This window comes from Orcinus orca, chromosome 8 (genome assembly GCF_937001465.1).
Source record: "Orcinus orca chromosome 8, mOrcOrc1.1, whole genome shotgun sequence".
Lineage (NCBI taxonomy): Eukaryota > Metazoa > Chordata > Mammalia > Artiodactyla > Delphinidae > Orcinus > Orcinus orca.
The window spans coordinates 13,242,122-13,264,130 of record NC_064566.1 but is presented as its reverse complement, the minus strand read 5'-3'; the positions used below and the strand labels follow the sequence as shown (position 1 = coordinate 13,264,130).

The 22,009-nt window shown below is 37.9% G+C and overlaps 1 protein-coding gene and 1 pseudogene across 2 annotated transcripts in view; one reads left to right on the top strand and one right to left on the bottom strand.

Moving 5' to 3' along the window:
• Nucleotides 1-22,009, top strand: part of CSTPP1 (centriolar satellite-associated tubulin polyglutamylase complex regulator 1) — a 187,089-nt gene that overhangs the window by 113,189 nt on the left and 51,891 nt on the right. The gene's annotated exons all lie outside the window — the stretch shown is intronic.
• On the bottom strand, nucleotides 9,800-9,899 carry LOC117199035 (uncharacterized; annotated as a pseudogene).

Here is a 22,009-nt window from a genome sequence, read left to right as displayed (position 1 = left end):
ACAGGCTTGCTGAATGGATACAAAAACAATACCCATATATATGCTGTCTACAAGAGACCCACTTCAGACCTAGGGACACATACAGACTGAAAGTGAGGGGATGGAAAAAGATATTCCATGCAAAAGGAAATCAAAAGAAAGCTAGAGCAGCAATTCTCATATCAAACAAAATAGACGTGAAAATAAAGAATGTTACAAGAGACAAGGAAGGACACTACATAATGATCAAGGGATCAATCCAAGAAGAAGATATAACAATTATAAATATATACACACCCAACATAGGAGCACCTCAATACATAAGGCAACTGCTAACAGCTGTAAAAGAGGAAATCGACAGTAACGCAATAATAGTGGGGGACTTTAACACCTCACTTACACCAATGGACAGATCATCCAAAATGAAAATAAATAAGGAAACAGAAACTTTAAATGACACAATAGACCAGATAGATTTAATTGATATTTATAGGACATTCCAACCCAAAACAGATTACACTTTCTTCTCAAGTGCGCACGGAACATTCTCCAGGATAGATCACATCTTGGGTCACAAATCAAGCCTCAGCAAATTTAAGAAAATGAAATAATATCAGGCATCTTTTCTGACCACAATGCTATGAGATTAGAAATGAATTACAGGGGAAAAAACGTAAAAAACACAAACACATGCAGACTAAACAATACATTACTAAATAACCAAGAGATCACTGAAGAAATCAAAGAGGAAGTTAAAAAATGCCTAGAGACAAATGGCAATGAAAACACGACGATCCAAAACCTATGGGATGCAGCAAAAGCAGTTCTAAGAGGGAAGTTTATAGCTATACAAGCCTACCTCAAGAAACAAGAAAAATCTCAAATAAACAATCTAACCTTACACCTAAAGGAACTAGAGAAAGAAGAACAAACAAAACCCAAAGTTAGCAGAAGGATAGAAATCATAACGATCAGAGCAGAAATAAATGAAATAGAAACAAAGAAAACAATAACAAAGATCAATAAAACTAAGAGCTGTTTCTTTGAGAAGATAAACCAAATTAATAAACCATTAGCCAGACTCTTCAAGAAAAAGAGAGAGAGGACTCAAATCAATAAAATTAGAAATAAAACAGGAGAAGTTACAACAGACACCACAGAAATACAAAGCATCCTAAGAGACTACTACAAGCAACTCTACGACAATAAAATGGACAACCTGGAAGAAACAGACAAATTCTTAGAAAGGTATAACCTTCCAAGACTGAACCAGGAAGAAATAGAAAATATGAACCGACCAATCAGAAGTAATGAAATTGAAACTGTGATTAAAAATCTTCCAAAAAACAAAAGTCCAGGACCAGATGGCTTTACAGGTGAGTTCTATCAAATATTTAGAGAAGACCTAACACCCATTCTTCTCAAACTCTTCCAAAAAGTTGCGGAGGAAGAAGCACTCCCAAACTCCACCATCACCCTGATACCAAAACCAGGCAAAGATACTACAAAAAAAGAAAATTACAGACCAATATCACTGATGAATATAGATGCAAAAATCCTCAACAAAATACTAGCAAACAGAATCCAACAACACATTAAAAGGATCATACACCATGATCAAGTGAGATTTATCCCAGGGATGCAAGGATTCTTCAGTATACACAGATCAATCAATGTGATACACCATATTAACAAACTGAAGAATAAAAACCATATGATCATCTCAATAGATGCAGTAAAAGCTTTTGACAAAATTCAACACCCATTTATGATAAAAAAAAAAAAAAACTGCAGTTGGGCTTCCCTGGTGGCGCAGTGGTTGAGAGTCTGCCTGCCGATACAGGGGACACGGGTTTGTGCCCTGGTCCGGGAAGATCCCACATGCCGCGGAGCGGCTGGGCCCGTGAGCCGTGGCCGCTGAGACTGCACGTCCGGAGCCTGTGCTCCGCAACGGGAGAGCCCACAACAGTGAGAGGCCCGTGTACTGCAAGAAAAGAAAAAAAAACTCTCCAGAAAGTGGGCATAGAGGGAAGCTACCTCAACATAATAAAGGCCATATACAACAAACCCACAGCAAACATCATTCTCAATGGTGAAAAACTGAAAGCATTTCCTCTAAGATCAGGAACAAGACAAGGATGTCCACTCTCACCACTATTATTCAACATACTTTTGGAAATCCTGGCCATGGCAATCAGAGAAGAAAAAGAAATAAAAGGGATACAAATTGGAAAAGAAGAAGTAAAACTGTCACTGTTGGCAGATGACATGATACTATACATAGAGAATCCTAAAGATGCTACCAGAAAACTACTAGAGCTAATCAATGAATTTGGTAAAGTTGCAAGATACAAAATTAATGCACAGAAATCTCTTGCATTCCTATACACTAATGATGAAAAATCTGAAAGAGAAATTAAGGAAACACTCCCATTTACCACTGCAACAAAAAGAATAAAATACCTAGGAATAAACATACCTAGGGAGACAAAAGACCTGTATGCAGAAAACTATAAGACACTGATGAAAGAAATTAAAGATGATACCAACAGAAGGAGAGATATACTATGTTCTTGGATTGGAAGAATCAACATTGTGAAAATGACTATACTACCCAAAGCAATCTACAGATTCAATGGAATCCCTATCAAATTACCAGTGGCATTTTTTACAGAACTAGAACAAAAAATCTTAAAATTTGTATGGAGACACAAAAGACACTGAATAGCCAAAGCAGTCTTGAGGGAAAAAAACGGAGCTGGAGGAATCAGACTCCATGACTTCTGACTATACTACAAAGTTACAGTAATCAAGACAATATGGTACTGGCACAAAAACAGAAACATAGATCAATGGAACAAGATAGAAAGCCCAGAGATAAACACATGCACATATAGTCACCTTATCTTTGATAAAGGAGGCAAGAATATACAGTGGAGAAAAGACAGCCTCTTCAGTAAGTGGTGCTGGGAAAACTGGACAGCTACACATAAAAGTATGAAATTAGAACACTCCCTAACACCATACACAAAAATAAACTCAAAATGGATTAAAGACCTAAACCTAAGGCCAGACACTATCAGACTCTTAGAGGAAAACATAGGCAGAACACTATGATATAAATCACAGCAAGATGCTTTTTGACCCACCTCCTAGAGAAATGGAAATAAAAACAAAAATAAACAAATGGGACCTAATGAAACTTAAAAGCTTTTGAACAGCAAAGGAAACCATAAACAAGATGAAAAGACAGCCCTCAGAATGGGAGAAAATATTTGCTAATGAAGCAACTGACAAAGGATTAATCTCCAAAATTTACAAGCAGCTCATGCAGCTCAATATCAAAAAAACAAACAACCCAATCCAAAAATGGGCAGAAGACCTAAATAGACATTTCTCCAAAGAAGATATACAGATGGCCAACAAACACATGAAAGAATGCTCAACATCATTAATCATTAGAGAAATGCAAATCAAAACTACAATGAGATATCATTTCACACCGGTCAGAATGGCCATCATCAAAAAATCTAGAAACAGTAAATGCTGGAGAGGGTGTGGAGAAAAGGGAACCCTCTTGCACTGTTGGTGGGAATGTAAATTGATACAACCACTATGGAGAACAGTATGGAGGTTCCTTAAAAAACTAAAAATAGAACTACCATATGACCCAGCAAACCCACTGCTGGGCATATACCCTGAGAAAACCATAATTGAAAAAGAGTTATGTACCAAAATGTTCATTGCAGCTCTATTTACAATAGCCAGGACATGGAAGCAACCTAAGTGTCCATCAACAGATGAATGGATAAAGAAGATGTGGCACATATATACAATGGAGTATTACTCAGCCATAAAAAGAAATGAAATTGAGTTATTTGTAGTGAGGTGGATGGACCTAGAGTCTGTCATACAGAGTGAAGTAAATCAGAAAGAGAAAAACAAATACCATATGCTAACACATATATATGGAATCTAAGAAAAAAAAAAGGTTCATGAAGAACCTAGGGGCAAGACGGGAATGAAGACACAGACCTAGTAGAGAATGGACTTGAGGATATGGGGAGGGGGAAGGGTAAGCTGTGACAAAGTGAGAGAGTGGCATGGACATATATACACTACCAAACATAAAATAGATAGCTAGTGGGAAGCAGCCACATAGCACAGGGAGATCAGCTCAGTGCTATGTGACCACCTAGAGGGGTGGTATAGGGACGGTGGGAGGGAGGGAGACGCAAGAGGGAGGAGATATGGGAACATATGTATATGTATAACTGATTCACTTTGTTATAAAGCAGAAACTAACACACCATTGTTAAGCAATTATGCTCCAATAAAGATGTTAAAAAAAAAAAAAAAAGACACATGCACCCCAGTGTTCATTGAAGCACTGTTTGCAATAGCCAGGTCATGGAAGCATCCTAAATGCCCATCGACAGACGAATGGGTAAAGAAGATGTGGGACATATATACAATGGAATATTACTCAGCCATAAAAAGGAATGAAACTGGTCATTTGTTGAGACGTGGATGGATCTAGAGACTGTCATACAAAGTGAAGGAAGTCAGAAAGAGGAAAACAAATATATTAACGCATATATGTGGAACCTAGAAAAATGGTACAGATGAACAGGTTTGCAGGGCAGAAATTGAGACAGAGATATAGAGAACAAACGTATGGGCACCAAGGGGGGAAAGTGACGGGGGGCTGGGCCGGTGGGTGGTGTGATGAATTGGGCTATTGGGATTGACATGTATACACTGATGTGTATAAAACTGATGACAAGAACCTGCTGTATAAAAAAATAAAATACAATTCAAAAAAAAAGAAAAATAATAGAGTAGTAGTTCTTCCAGATGTTAGAAATTATTATAAGGCTATAATAATTCTACTAATAATTACTAAAACAAAACACTTACTCTGTGCCAGTTACTGTTTTAAGCACTTTCACTATAATAATTCATTTAATCTTCACACCAGCTCATTGAGATTAACTTGCTCAAGCTCACAGAGTTAATAAGTGGCAGAGGTTGAATTTAAACTCAGGTACTCTGGCTCCAGTGTACATGCTCTTCATCACCATGCTATACAAACATTCATTACAGGAACATGAATAGATAAGTAAAAATCAATGGACCAGAATGAGAAGCCTAGAAATTGACCCAAATATGAAAATGGAGTTAACCTGCGTTGGGGGAGGGAGGACCTTTTAAGTCAATGAGCATAACTGGTAGCCATCTTTTAAAAATAAAGGGATTCCTTCCTCACACCTTACATGAAAATAAATTCCAGATGGATCAAAAATTTCAGTGTAAAAAAAATGAAACTATAAACATACTCAAAGAAACCACAAGGAAGTGTTTTTATAGTTCAACAGAAAGCAAAGCCTTTCTTAATATGACTGAGAACATCAAAGCCATAAAAGAAAAGATTGATACATTTCATTAGGTAAAAAGGATGAAAAATCTGCTGGACAAAAAAATCCTATAAATAAGGATAAAAGATTAACAACAAACAAGGAGAAATATTTGCAACGAATATCACAGGTGAAGGGCTAATTTCCTTACATATGGAGTTCCTAAAACAATAATAAAAATAATAAAAACTCAGTAGAAAACTGAATGAAGGAAACGAACAGAAAATTGAAGCAAAAGATTGTATAAACTGTTCTTAAAAATACTTTTTTAACAGTAGCTTGATTGAGATATAATTCACATGACATACAGTTCACTTACTTAAATCATGCAATTCAGTGGTTTTTAGTATATTCATAGAGTTGTGCAACTATTACCACAATCAATTTTATTTTATTTTTTATTTTTTTAAATTTTAAAATTTTATTTTTATATACAGCAAGTTCTTATTAGTTATCCATTTTATACATATTAGTGTATATATGTCAATCCCAATTGCTCAGTTCATCCCACCACCACCCCCATCCCCTGCCACTTTCCCCCTTGGTGTCCATGTTTGTTCTCTATGTCTGTGTGTCTATTTCTGCCCTGCAAACTGATTCATCTGTACCATTTTTCTAGGTTCCACACATATGCATTAATATACGATATTTGTTTTCCTCTTTCTGACTTACTTCACTCTATTTTTTTTAAAGGATTAGATTTCTAAAAATAATTTGTATTTGTTTATTTATGGCCGCACCAAATGGCATGCGGGATCTTAGTTCCCCCACCAGGGATCGAACCCGTGCCCCCTGCAGTGGAAGCACGGAGCCCTAACCCCTGGACCACCAGGGAATTCCCACCACAATCGTTTTTAGAACATTTTTATCACCCACTCTCTGCCCCCACACACACAAAAAAAGTACTCAGCAGTAACTCTAATTACTAAATACTTACCCCTACTCTTTCCACTACTCACCCACCCACTTCCAGCCCTAGGCAACCACTAGTCTACTTTCTGTCTCTATGGATTTGCCTATTCTGGACATTTCATGTAGATGGAGCCATACAATATGTGGGCTTCTTTGTCTGGTTTCTTTCACTTAGAATAATGTTTTCAAGGTTCATCCATGTTGTAGAATGTATCATATCCATACCATATTTCTTTTTTATGGCCAAATAATATTTCATTGTATGGATATTCAATGGCTATTTATCTACTCATCCACTGACAGACATTTGGGTTGTTTCTACTTTTTTGGCTCTTATGAGTAATACTGCTACAAACATTTGTGTAGAAATTTTTGTGTGAACATATGCTTTCACTTCTCTTGGGTATATACCTAGTAGTGGAATGCTGGATCATACGATAATTCTATGTTCAACTTTTTGAGGAACTGCCTGCCTACCTGCCTGCCTGCCAAAATGGCTGCACCATTTTACATTCCCACCAGTAATGTATGAGGGTTACCATTTCTCCAGATTCTTGCCACCACTTGTCTTTTTTTTTTTTTTAATATAGTTGACATACAGTGTTATGTTAGTTTCAGGAGTACTACATAGTGATTTGTCATTTGCATACATTATGATGTAATCACCATTGTAAGTCTAATATCCATCTGATCCCATACAAAGTTGTTACAGTATTATTGACCATATTCCTTATGCTGTATGTTACATCCTTGTGGCGTGTTTATTTTATAACTGGAGGTTTGTACCTCTTAACCCACTTCACCTATTTTGTCCCCCCACCTTCCTGGCAGTGACCCATTTGTTCTCTGTGTCTATTGAGACTGTTTTCATTTTGTTTTGTTTGCTTGTTTGGTTTTCTTTCTTTTTTTGTAGATTCCACATATAAGCGAGATCATGTAGATCTCACTTTGTCTTTGTCTGACTTATTTCACTTAGCATAATTCCCCCTAGATTATCAATGTTGTTGCAAATGGCAAGATTTCTTTTTTGTGGCTAATATTCCATTATATATCTACACCACATCTTCTTTATCCATTCATCTATCAATAGACACTTAGGTTGCTTCCATATCTTGGATATTGTAAATAATGCTGCAGTGAACATTGGTGTGCATATATGTTTTTGAAATAGTGTTTTTGTTTTCTTTGGGTAAATACCCAGAAGTGAAATTGATGAATCATGTGGCAGTTCTATTTTTTTTTGAGGAAACTCCATACTGTTTTCCACAGTGGCTGCACCAATATACAAAACCACCAATAGTGCACAAGGGTTCCCTTTTCTCCACATTTTTGTTGTCTTTTTGATGATAGCCATTCTGACAGGTGTGAGGTGATATCTCATTGTGGTTTTTACTTGCATTTCTCAAATGATTAGTGATGTTGCACATCTTTTCATCTGTCTGATGGCCATCTATGTGTCTTCTTTGGAAAAATGTCTATCTAGGTCCTTTGCCCGTTTTTTAATTGGATTATTTGGGTTTCTGCTATTGAGTTGTATGAGCTCCCCATATATATTGAATATTAACTCTTTATCAGATACATGATTTGCAAATATTTTCTCCCATTCTGTAGGTTGCATTTTCATTTTATTAATTCTTTCTTTTGCTGTGGAGAAGCTTTTTAGTTTGATGTAGTCTATTTTTTGCTTTTGTTGCTTGTGATTTTGGTGTCATATATCCAAAAACTTGTTGCCAAGACCAGTGTCAAAGAGCTTTTCCCTTATGCTTTCTTTTAGGAGTTTTATAATTTCAGTCTTACATTAGTCTTTAACCCATTTCAAGTTATTTTTGTGCATGATGTAAGATAGAGGTCCAATTTCATTATTTTGCATGTGAGTATCCAGTTTTCCCAGAATCATTTATTGAAGAGACTATTCTTTCTTGGCTATCTTGTCAAATATTAGTTGATCATATATGTATGGGTTTTTTTCTGGGCTCTCGAGTTTGTACTGTTGCTCTGTCTGTTTTTATGCCAGTACCATACTGTTTTGATTACTTTAGCTTTGTAATATAGTTTGAAATCAGAATGTGTGATGCCTCCTGCTTTGTTCTTTCTTTTCAGGATTGCCTTAGCTCTTCAGGGCCTATTGTGGTTTCATATGAATTTTAAGATCCTTTTTTTTTCTATTTCTGTGAAAAATGCCATTTGAATTTTTAAAGGGATTACAATTGAATCTATGTTGGCTTTGGGTAATATGAGCATTTTAACATTATTGATTCTTGCAGTTGGTGAACACAGATATCTTTGCCTTTGTTTGTGTCTTCAATTTCTTTCATCAAAGTCTTGCAGTTTTCAATGTACAGATCTTTCACCTTCTTGAATAAGTTTATTCCTAAGTATTTTATTGTTTTTGATGCTATTGTGAATGGGATTATTTTCTTTATTTCTTTTTCAGAGTTTATTGTTAGTGTATAAAAATGCAACTGATTTTTGTATGTTGATTTTGTGTCCTGCAACCTTACTGGATTAAGTTATTAGTTCTAACAGTTTTTTGGATTGGATTGTAGTTTTTAGGATTTTCTATATGTAAGATCATATCATCTGCAAACAGAGACAGTTTTACTTCTTCCTTTCTGATTCTGATGCTTTTTATTTCTTTTTCTTGGCTAATTGCTGTGGCTAAAACTTCCAGTACTATGTTTAATAGAGGTGGTGAGAATCGGCACCCTTGTCTTGTTCCTGATCTTAGAGGGAGAGCTTTCACCCTTTCACCACTGAATATCTTGTTAACAGTGAACTTGTCATATACAGCCTTTATTTTGTTGAGGTGCATTCCTTCTGTATCCAAATTGTTCAGAGATTTTAATCATGAAAGGAGGTTGGGGCTTCCCTGGTGGCACAGTGGTTAAGAATCCACCTGCCAATGCAGGGGACACAGGTTCAAGCCCTGGTCCGGGAAGATCCCACATACCGCGGAGCAACTAAGCCCGTGTGCCACAACCACTGAGCCTGCGCTCTGAGCCCATGAGCCACAACTACTGAAGTCCGCATACCTGGAGCCTGAGCTCTGCAACAAGAGAAGCCACCATAATAAGCCCTTGCACCACAACAAAGAGTAGCCCCTGCTCGCCGCAACTAGAGAAAGCCTGCGAGCAGCAAGGAAGACCCAACACAGCCAAAAATAAGTAAATTAAATAAATAAATTTAAAAAACAAAAGAGGAGGCTGAGTTTTGTGGATATATGTTTTTATTTCTCTTGGGTAAATATCTAAGGGTGAAATTGCTTACAAATTGTTTTCCAAATTGGTTGTACTGTTTTACACTTCTATCAGCAATATCTGAAAATTCCAGTTGTTACACATCCTTGCTAACATTTGGTGTTGTCAATCTTCTTTTTTCCTCCAACTTTGAGATATAATTGACATATAACATTGTGTAGGTTTAAGGTGTACTATGTGATGATTTGATATATGTGTATGTTGTGAAATAATTACCACAATATTGTTATTTTTTAAAATATGGACTGCTTCACAAATTTGTGTGTCATCCTTGCACAGGGGCCATGCTAATCTCTGTGTTGTGCCAGTTTTTATACATGTGCCTCTGAAGCAAGCATAGTCTTTTTAAGTTTAGCTTTTCTAATGGGTATAAAGTAACCTTTCTAGTATCTTGTGGTTTTAATTTGAATTTTCCTGATGACTAATGATGTTGAACACTTTTTTACTGCTTATTGACCATTTCCTCTGTGAAATGCCTCTTCAGATCTTTTGCCCATTTTTAATTTTTTAAAATTTTTAAAAAATTATTTTTTGATGTGGACAATTTTTAAAGTCTTGATTGAATTTATTACAATATTACTTCTGTTTTATGTTTTGGGTTTTTGGCCACGAGGCATGTGGGACCTTAGCTCCCCAACCAGGGATCGAACCCGTATCCCCTGCATTGTAAAGTGAAGTCCTAACCACTGGACCACCAGGGAAGTCCATTGCCCAATTTTTAGTGGGTTGTTTATTTTAATCATTGAGCAGCAGTTCTTTATATACTCTGGATGCAAGTGAGATATGTGTATTGCAGATCTCTCTCCCATTCTTTGGCTTGTTTATTTATTTCCTTAGTGGAGTCTTTTATTGAGCAGAAGTTTTAAAAATCGATTTTTTCTTTTATGGTTAGGCTTCTGGGTCTGCTCTAAAAAAATCTTTGCCTACACTAAGTTTGTAACAGTATTACTCTACATTTTCTTCTAAAAGCATTAGAAATTTAGCTTTTATGCTTAGGTATATAATCCATCTTGAACTAATTTTTGTGTGTGGTTTGAAGTTGAGGTCAGGGTTTTGTTTTGTTTTTTTCCATATGGATAGCTAGCTGTTTGTTCCAGCACCACTCTTTGAAAGACTTCACCTTTCCCACTTAATTGTTTTGGTTCCTTTGTAAAAGAAATCAGTTGATTACATAAGTGTGGGTGTATTTCTGGATTCTCTGTTTTGTTCCATTGATCTATTTGTTGAATGTTAGTCTTGATTACTTTACCTTTATAGAAAGGTAGTGTATGCCCTTCAACTTTTGCATTTTCACGATTGTTTTGGTCATTAGAGGTCCCTTGAATTTCCATATAACTTTTAGAATAAATGTCAATTTCTACACACAAAAGAAAGCCTAACAAGAATTTGATTGACATATCCATTGAAAAGCATTTCTAAGTTTGTGGTTGATTTTCGACTGTGGCTTATTGTGATATTACGATTGATATTTTTTTTTCAGTTTCGGTTTGGTCAGATTTTGTTTGGGGATTTTTCTCTAGAAATAACCTAAGGAAGGAAGTATTAGGAGATCTGAATGAAAGAAGAGGCATACTGTATTGTGTTCCAGGTTCAGATTCAAAACTGTAAAGAATTAATTCTACCTAAAATAAAGTTATTAATTCACTACAAAAAAAAAGAATTTGATTGAGATATGAAGAATCTGTAGATCAATTTGGGGAGAATTGTTATCTTTGCAATATTGACTCTTCCAATCCATGAACATGGTAAATTTTTTCTTAGGTCTTCTTTAATGTCTCTCAGCAATACTTTATAGTGTTTAATATACACATCTTACACATTTTATTAAATTTATCTATATATTTCATGTTTTGTGCTACTATTTTAAATAGCGTTATTTTTTCCAAAGTTTTTTATTTTATTTTATTTTATTATTTTATTTTATTTTATGTTATTTTTGGCTGCATTGGGTCTTCATTGCTGTACGAGGGCTTTCTCTAGTTGCAGCGAGCAAGGGCTACTCTTTGTTGCAGTGCGCGGGCTTCTCATTGGGGTGGCTTCTCTCGTTGTAGAGCATGGGCTCTAGGAGCGCGGGCTTCAGTAGTTGTGGCACGTGGGCTCAGTAGTTGTGGTGTGTGGGCTTAGTTGCTCCGTGGCACATGGGATTTTCCCGGACCAGGGCTCTAACCTGTGTCCCCTGCATTGGCAGGCAGATTCTTAACCACTGCACTACCAGGTAAGCCCAATAATGTTTTCTTTTCTCTAGCTTACTTTATTGTGAGAATACAGTATATAATAATATAACATACAAAATATGTGTTAATTGACTATTTATGTTATCAGTAAGGCTTCAGGTCAATAGTAGGCTATTAGTAGTTAAGTTTTGGGGGAGTCAGAAGTTATAGGCAGATTGTCAACTGCATGGGGGGCTGGTTCCCCTAAGCCCTGCATTGTTCAAAGATCAACTACATATACAAATGAATGTTTATATTTATATTGTATTAAATTAAAGGGAAAATAAGAGACTAGGAACACTGAGAATTGTGACAAAATACTGAAGACAATATAAAAAGTCTTCCTTTTAAAAAAATTGCATCAGAGCAAAAAAGAACAATGAAGACTAGGTGGGTGGTATAATATTAATGAATGAAAGTGAGAAAGCAAAACCTCTTATTTTGATTTAGTCTTCTCAGTCAAAGAGGATGCTCTTTGGACTGGAAAAGATAAAATAAACACTGGTTCCAGAGAATGAAATCAAGTATAGCTGAGATTATAAGAGATCACGTAACTGCTTTTAATGAGCTCAAGTTTCTGGGCCTAATTTACATTCTGAGGTGCTAAGGCCCAGTCGATAAACTGGCTGAACCACTGCTGGCAGTCTTTGAGAAAGCAGAAAGTGTGCATGTTGTGTGGAGGGGGTGGGGGGATGGGCAGAGGGAGGGTGGCATGGCAGGTGGAGAGGAGAAGTTCCAGAAGATTGGAGTCAGAAGGTCATTTCAACAGACTGAAGGCTGATGACCTTGCCATCCATCTTGGGTGATATTCTTCAACTATTTATTAAAAAGAATTAAAAAAATAAATAAATTGTAGGTATGTAGAAAAGGAAGTTGTAGTCACTGTAAGCCTATCAGAGTTTATTGAAAAAGAAGGGAGTGGGAGGGGATGAGGGAAGGAGGAAGGGTTGGAGAGAAGAGATGAGTAGAGTAGAGAAGAAAAGGAAAAGAAAAAGAGCCCAGGCTTGGTGGGTAAAGAAGGCCCGATTTCAACCCCAGGTTTCACTTCTTAGTAAAATGACATTAGGCAAATTATTTATCTCTATAAGCCAAATTTCCTTATTGGTAAAACAAATAATAAGAGAACCTACTTCATAGGGTAGTCCTGAGTTGTAAATCAAATAATGTGTGTAAAGCACTTATTTATCAAAATCAGTGATGACTGTGACGGGAGTGATAAAAGATGAATGGTGGTAATGGCAATAATCCTGAAGGAGGAGCAAGTGAAATAGTTAATGCAAACTTATTCTGTTTTGAAGGCATTACCAGACAAATTGGGAGAAAGCTGTACTTAGTTTTAGCTGTACTTATCGTAAGATTATTCTAATATTTAGCTACATTTATTGTATTTGTATAGTTTAATTGGGTTTCAACAAGACCTTGACAACATCTCCATGATATCCTTGTGAAGAAGCAGAAAGAATACAGGCTGGTTGAACAACATATAACTGGTTGAACAGTCGTATCAAAATGTGCTAATTAATGAGTTCATGTCATGCTGAAGGGAATAGTCCAGAAGTATGATTCTGGACTATTCTTTAGCCTATCTTTTTTTTCTAATCCATTATTTGCATGAAAGCATTGATAGCAGGTTAATCAAAGGTGGGAGAGGTAGCTAATAAGCTGCCTGAAAGAAACAGGACCTGAAAAGCCATAGTATAATATAGTACAAAGAATATAGGCTTGGTGTCATGGGTCTACCATTACTTGCTTATGACCTTGAATAAATTATTTAACCACCTGAGCCTTTGTTTTCTAATTTGCATGAAGATAATACCACCTATTCCATGGTGGTTGTGGGAATAAAAAAGATAATATATGTGTACTAGTTAAATATATATGTATTAGTTATCTATCAGTGTATAATAAATTACCCCAAAACGTGGAGGCTTAAAACAATAAATACGTATGTCACACAGGTCCGGAGGGTCAGGAATCCAGCAGCAGCTCACTTAGATGGTTCTGGCTCAAGGTCCCTCATAAGGTAGAAATCAAGATTTGGGTCGGGGCTGCAGCCACCTGAAGGCTTGAATAGGACTGGGAGGTCTGCTTCTAAACTCACTCATATCACTGTTGGCAGGAGGCCTCAGTTCTTCATCATAAGTTCCTCATGATATGGTAGTGGCTTCCCCAGAAAAAGTGATCTCAGAGAGAGAGCAAACAGGAAGCATCAGTACCTTTTATGACCGAGTCTGTGAAGTCACATACTGTCACTTTTATTTTATTCTGTTCTTTAGAAGTGAATCAGTAAGTTTAACCCATACTCAAGGGGAAGGGAGGGGAGTATCATAGAATTTTGTGGACCTTAAAACCACCACATTATACAAAGTACTCTGTATAGCGCTTAGCACGCAGCAGGTACTCCATAAATGGCAGTTGCTTTTATATTGTTACTAATATACACCTCATACACATGGTCCTTACTATAAAGCTGTTGTGCGCAGGACAAGAAAAACTCATGGTTTTTTAGATTCCTGGAAAATACAGAGAAGGAAGCACCATATATCACAATATTCATTATATCTGTTTTGTAAACTAAAATGAATGAACCATTTTTGTACTGCATATATTGCATTAAGAACATAAGTGATAAAAAAAAATTTAACACTTAGTAGGCATACTTAAAATGTAGAGTCAGCCTGCAAATACCAGTGACACGGATAGTTTGAATGACAGTTAATCCAAAAATTGATTTTGTTTGGTTTTGTTAAGATAAAATATAAACACCTATATTTATATTTAACAAATATGAGAAGTCTTAAAATTTTAACTGTGTAGTACATCAACTTGTGTGAGTCCTGCTCTCCTTTCCATCTAGAAATGGGCCACAGCAAAGACTGAGAGGCCCCAGTCTGCAGCAAAGATAAGAAGACTTGCTAGTTCACACACCCTCCCTGAGGGCAAGGAGTAATTTAGGGGGGAATTAAACCAACAAACAAAAAAGTGTATCAACAAAGGGCTCAGTTAAGCCAGAGAGTTGATGTTGACAGTAAAAATTTAGAAACAAGAATTAATATGGCTAAATCACTGGGTAACCTAGAGTTCCTCTGTTATATATACATACGGATACGTAGTATCCATACAGCCTCAAGGATTGTCTAAAGTTCTTTGTAAACAAAAGCATGAGATCTCTTGAACCCCAGGTGGACAGAGTAATTCACTGGGCCACTTTTGTAAGGTAAGATCATTAAATTGAAGATATTGTCACACCCTGAACTGGTTCATTTACTAGTGTTTTGATTTGTATTAATCATTAGACAGATCCTCAGGCTAATGTCTGATGTGGTAGAACGCTACTTAGCAACTCACCAACATAGCAATCAAACTTCCTAGTCACTGATTTGAAAGTAAGTAAAAATGGCCCCTGAGGAGCCAGTGTTTACAGAGTTTATATGTGTCTTTGTAGGAGAGGCAGAAAGTCTCCCAAGAGTTTGACAGAGAATCCGTTTACTTATAAATGCATAACCTTCAAGTACTGATCAGTTCAGCAGCAGCAGATAAAAAAGTAGTGAGGAGGGTCTAAAGTGTTGCCTTAGCCACACACTGACAGTGGGGATAAATGTTATCAAAAAAGGAAGTCACTAGAGAACCAGTGAAGGGAAAATCCATATTAAAGACAAACAAGAGAAAATCCATATTTAAAACAAGCGAACAGTATTTTAAGGTCATTTACCATATAGGGGACATGTAAAGGCTTTATTAATCTTTTTGCTCATCGAGGGTATCTTTCTATTATGGCCAGGGCAGTAAGCAATAGTCATAATGTTGAACCAGAGTTGATAAACAAAAGGTTACTTGTGTTTATTATCATCTTTTTAGTAAGCCAAGGAAGTTTGTGATACAGTTAGAGATAAGATATGTTTAAAAAATTTTTTTTAAGTTTTGACACTTGAGTAAGCTTTACTTATTGACTTATATAGAATGCACATAGAAGAAGGGGTCACTAGAGGCCTCTGGAAAAACTGTGTACTGATTCAGCCTCATGAGGGTCGCACAGCCTGTTCTGTGAATAATAAAATAATTATAATAGTAGCCATCATTTAATGAGCACTCACCATGTGTCAAGAACTGTGTTAAATCTTTACATGCATTATAATATTGAATCTTCTCAACCACCATTTAAGCATTATTATTATCTCCATTTTAAAGATGAGGAAATTGAGGTATAGCAGTTAAATAATTAGTGCAACAGAATCAAACCAAGGTCTGAATACATCCATTCGGGTTTCCCAGCTCAGTCTAAGTGTTTTATGGTGATGAGAAATATCCTTTCTGAGGAGGAATGACATTGTGCCTTCTAATTTATTTTCAAAGAATGAATGAAGATTCCCTCCTTTCTTTCTTTTTTTTTTTAATAAATTTTTATTTATGTATTGATTTTTGGCTGCATTGGGTCTTCGTTGCTGCGTGCGGGCTTTCTCTAGTTGTGGCGAGCGGGGGCTACTCTTCATTGTGGTGCGCGGGCTTCTCATTGCAGTGCTTCTCTTGTTGCAGTGCATGGGCTCTAGGCGCGCGGGCTTCAGTAGTTGTAGCACTCGGGCTCAGTAGTTGTGGTTCGCGGGCTGTAGAACGCAGGCTCAGTAGTTGTGGCGCACGGGCTTAGTTGCTCCGCGGCATGTGGGATCTTCCTGGACCAGGGCTTGAACCTGTGTCCCCTGCATTGGCAGGCGGATTCTTAACTACTGCACCACCAGGTAAGTCCCAGCCTCCTTTATTTCTTACTTATTCATGTGACCCTTTATTTTCTCTCACTCTGTGGTAGGCTGAATAATGGCACCCAAAGATACCCAGGTCCTAATCCCTGGAACCTGTGAATGTTATCTTATATGACAAGAAGAACTTTGCAGATATGATTAAGTTAAGGATCTTGAGATGGGGGAGATTTTCCTGGATTATCCAGGTGGACCTAAATGTAATCACAGGTATCCTTATAAGAGGCAGACTGTGGGAGACTTTCGTGACAGAAGAGGAAGAAGGCAATGTGAAAGCTGGAAGCAGTGGACAGAGGAAGGTGATGTGATGCGGGGCCACAAGCCAAGTAGTGAGGACAGCCTCTAGTCGATTGCGAAGCCAAAGAAATAGATTCTCCCCGGATCTGCAGAAGGAATCGGGCCACTGACACCTTGATGTTAGCCCTGTTAACACTCAATTTGGACTTACGGCCTCCAGAACTATAGGAGAATACATTTCAGTAATTTCAAGCCACCAAGTTTGTGGTAATTTGTTAAAGCAACCATAAGATTCTAATACACACCCCATATTACTGGCTTCACAGTTTATTTCCTTTGCACTTTGTCCTTATATGTTTCCTACACTTTGCAATTATTATATTACTTTTCTGAATTCAGTTATAAAAGCATTATTTCAGATCAGGTTTGAGGAGTGTTGAGAGTTTAGCTAAGCTACTCCATGCTTTTGCTGCCTTGCAATCCATTTTGTTTGGCCTGCAGAGACCTTAAAATGATACCAGCTTCCTCAGCAAGTGCATGCCTTAGATAACAGCCTGCAAAGTCACAAACAAATATAAGTTCCTGATATGACTTTACCACTAGCATTCTCCCCTGCCTCCCAGGGCTTTCACCTTGTCCCTTAGATAAGACCCCCATGGGAGCTTACCAAAAGCCCACTCTTTTGGTTTGAATTGACCAATCCGGCCTTAGCCCAGGAACCCCAAAGTTCTCCACCCACAGACCCTAATAAAGCCTTGTTGCCCCAGGTCCTGTCACTCTCTGTCTTCACTCTGCCTTGACCACCCGCTGTGGCCCCTTGAGGTATGCTTTGTGCTTCCTCCAGGACCTGTCCGTAATAAACATCTCTATTTCAGTTTCTCTTGTGGTCTGTTGCTGAACAAGATAATATCTGGTACCCTATGCTCCACTTACGAAATGTTGATTTGGGCTTCCCTGGTGGCGCAGTGGTTGAGAGTCCGCCTGCCGATGCAGGGGACACGGGTTCGTGCCCCGGTCTGGGAAGATCCCACGTGCCGCGGAGCGGCTGGGCTTGTGAGCCATGGCCACTGAGCCTGCGCGTCCAGAGCCTGTGCTCCGCAACGGGAGAGGCCCGTGTATGGCCAAAAAAAAAAAAAAAAAAAAAACACCTAGTGCAACCAAATAAATGAATATTTTAAAAAAGAAAGAAAGAAAGAACAAGAGTCATGGGAATTCCCTGGCAGTCCAGTGGTTAGGACTCTGTGCTTCCACTGCAGGGGGCTCAGGTTTGATCCCTGGTTGGTGAGGGGGGGACTAAGATCCCACAAGCTGCAAGGTGCACCCCAAAAAAAAAAGGAGGCATAATGACAAGCAACTTAACAGTAAGACTACAAGAGACTTAAATTGAGTATTGGGCAACAGGATGATGTGACTGTCATGAACCTAAATTAGCCTTAGATTAATACAAGAATAACAGAGGCTGTAAGGAGAAGATGATTGTTTTGCTCTATTTATTCATTTTTCATTCAACAAGTATTTATTGAGTGCCTACTGTATCCCAGGAACTAGTTTATAGATTCTTGAAGGTCATCTTTTTTAACCGTGCAGTAAAAAATAGAGATAGTCACAGTTTCATTTTGGAATAAAGGAAGGTAATTATCACAGAAATAAAACTATTGTGTTATTTGGAGATATTTCTGTTTTACTGATTGATTTAAAATTGCTTCTTTTGAGCTCATCACTCTAATTAGAGAAATAAATTCCTGACCGGGAAATGGCCTACCGAGGGCATAGTCAAGACAAAGTGCAACAATCATTGCATCTTTTTCCTGAAAGAACTTTCCCATGATTGTTTAATTCAGCCTGAAGAGCCTTTTGTGACACTTAAAAATCACTGAGGGGAAAAAAAAGGGACTGAGCTGGGTCAGTTTTGCAAAGGATGTAAGGGGTGAGTCTTGTTTCACTTGCCAGTATTAAGACAGGATTTCATCTATGAACTTTGTTTCTTGTCCAACTCCAGTTTCCACAGGTTTCCGTTTTCCTTTGCTCTCCAGTCAAAAGGAAAAATACTCATGTGATTATTAGGAATACTGGAGCAGTAAATTGTTTGCGGGACTTGAAACACCCTTTTTTCTCTCCCTTCAAAGCTTTAAATGATACTTGCTTCATTGAAGCTTACAGATTATTAAAAGCAGGCCTGACAGAGTGTTTAGCTTCCAGTAGAAAAAAATCTCTATCAAACTAATCTTTGAGTCATGTAGAAGTTTTCCTTTTCTAATGTTAATGCTTTGGAGCATTCTAGCACCTTTTCAGTAACTGCTATACAGAAGACTCCTGTATCTTCCTTGAGCCAAAGATGAAACTGGTGTCACCTCTAACGATTGTTAGAATTCCTAGTCTTTTTCCAATATGTTATTATTTACCCATTCTGTTCTTTGCAAAGTAACTCCCAAGGACTAGTGTCCTGGAAAAACAGAAATAACATAGTAGATTAGCAGTAGTTACGGGAACATTGAGAGTACCATTGCAAACCTGAATTTCTTGCATCTTTGTGGCTTCAGTTTAGAGTAAATGTAGATGGACAGAGGTCAAGCTGTCTCCAATTTGACCCTTAGTTAACCTAAAAGCTATATAAAAAATATAAAAACTAAGGATACCCTACTTCCTGTTACTTACAGAGAAAGAAGCATAAAAGGGCCAGACTAACAAAAAAAGGAAATAACATTTGTTGAATGCCTACAGTGAGGTAGGCATTGTGACAGGCACTTTTTAAAGTTATAATTCCTACAGTATCACATTTAATCCTCATCACAATCTGCATGGTATTGTCTCTATATTATAGACAAGAAAACAGAGGCTCACAACTAATTTGTTCAAGGCCATACAATAAGTAGTGGAGAAAAGATTCGAAACAGTCTGTTTGGCTTCCAAGTTATGCCCTTTCCACTACCTCTTTCTTCCTACTTCTCTGACCAGTCCTCCTCAGTGTCTTTTAAAAAGTTACTCTCGGCAGTGGGAGGGGAGGTGGGCAAGAAAAAAAAAAAGTTACTCTCCTGTATTCGTCTTAAATGTTGGTATATCCCAGGGTTCCATTCTTGGCTCATTACTTTTCTCACTACACATGGTTACTGAGCAGTCTTGTCTCCTTTGACTTTTCCTACTACCTTAGGCAAAGAACTTTCTAGCCCTGAACTCTCCCTGAGCACCAGACCCACACATGCAGTGTGCTATCAGCCTCAGACATCACTACTGGTATGTCTGACAGTCACCGAATTTTCAGTATGTCAGAAACAGAACTCCTCACCTTCGCCCTTGAATCTGCCTCTGCTCGTGGGTTCCCCAAAATTATACTCTATCATTCTAGACTCCTCTTTTCCTCTCACATTCAGTCAGCTAAAAAGTCCCACTGTTCTCCCCTTCAAAACAGTTCCCGATTCCCGACCCTTCTTCTTGATTCCCCTTATCATTGCTCCGGTTCTCGCTTGAACCTTTGAAATTCTGCTCCCTTTACAGTCAAGTTATCTATATACGAAGAAAATCTGACTGTGCTGCTATTATTCTTCTTTTACTTGAAACCATTTAAAGGTGCCCGCACCATCTATAGAATGAAACACACAAGACTTTCTGTGACCTGATCTCTGCCTCTCTCTTCAGCCTTGTTTCCAGCAACTCCTTGCCTGAAAAGATACTCTCCAATTATACTGAATTCAAGTACTGGTAGTTCCTCTCATCTCACATGTTGCTTGCCATGGGGATGCCTTTGTTGAGGCTCTGCCTGTAGCCCTGCCACCCCCATCTTTCCGCCTGGATAAACTCCCGCTTCAGTACACATCTCAGGTAGCACCTCCTCTAGAACACCTGCCCTCAGCAGCCCTCTACCTCAACCCACCAAGGAGGCTAAACCCTGTCCTCCCTGTCATTACTTTATCAAGATTGTTTTGAAATCAGTTTTTATCTTCTCTATTAGACTTTAAGTTCTTTGGGCACAAAGACCATAACTTATAGAATTTTTTAATCCTAGTGCCTAGCCTGGTACAGAGAGGGCTCTTAATGACTGTTTAACCTTAGTTAAACAACAGCATACTATCTCTCAAAAATGACTTCTGTATTGGCAGTTCAAACCATATCTTCCTCTGTGTAAAATAAATCTGACAACCGTTAAAACACAAGGACATAAAAAAAAAAAAACCTGATTTAAAAATTGGCAAAGGACTCAATAGACATTTCTCCAAAGAAGATATGCAAATGATCAATAAGCCATGAATGAAATGAAAAGATGCTCAACATCACTAGTCATTAGGGAATGAAAATCAAAACTATAGTGAGGTACTACCTCACACCCATTAGGAGGGCTACTATTAAGAAAAGAAAAGAACAAGTGTTGGCAAGGATGTGGAGAAACTGGAACTGGAACCATTGTGCACTGTTGGTGCAAATGTACAACAGAACAGCTGCTATGGAAAACAGTATAGTGGTTCCTCAGAAAATTAAAAATAGAATTACCACCTCTGTGTACCTATCCAAAGCAGAGTCTCAAAGAGATATTTGTACTCCCATGCCCATGGCAGCATTATTTACAATAGCTAAAACGTGGAAGTAACCAAAGTGACTATCAGTGGATCAATGGATAAGCAAACAGTGGTACATACATATAATAGAATATCACTTACCTTAAAAGGAAGGAAATTCTGACACATGCTACAACATGGATGAACCTTGAGGACACCATGCTGAGTGAAATAAGCCAGTCCCAAAAACACAAATACTGTAGGATTCCACTCATGTGAGGTACTTAGAGTAATCAAAACCATAAAGACAGAAGGTAGAATAGTGGTTGCCAGGGGCTGGTGGAATGGGAGGGTATTGTTTAATGGGTATAGAGTTTCAGTTTTGCAAGATAAAAAGAGTGCTGGAGTCGGATGGTGGTGATCCTTGCGTAACAGTGTGAACGTACTTAACATCAGTGAAGTGTACGCTTAAAAATGGTTACGATGAATTTTTTGTTATGTGTATTTTACCACAATAAAAAAATTTGTAAAAAGCAAAAACAGTGCTTCCCTGGTGGCGCAGTGGTTGAGAGTCTGCCTGTCGATGCAGGGGACACGGGTTCGTGCCCCGGTCCGGGAAGATCCCGCATGCTGCAGAGCGGCTGGGCCCGTGAGCCATGGCCGCTGAACCTGCGCGTCCGGAGCCTGTGCTCCGCAACGGGAGAGGCCACAACAGTGAGAGGCCCGTGTACCGCAAAAAACAAAAACAAAAACAAA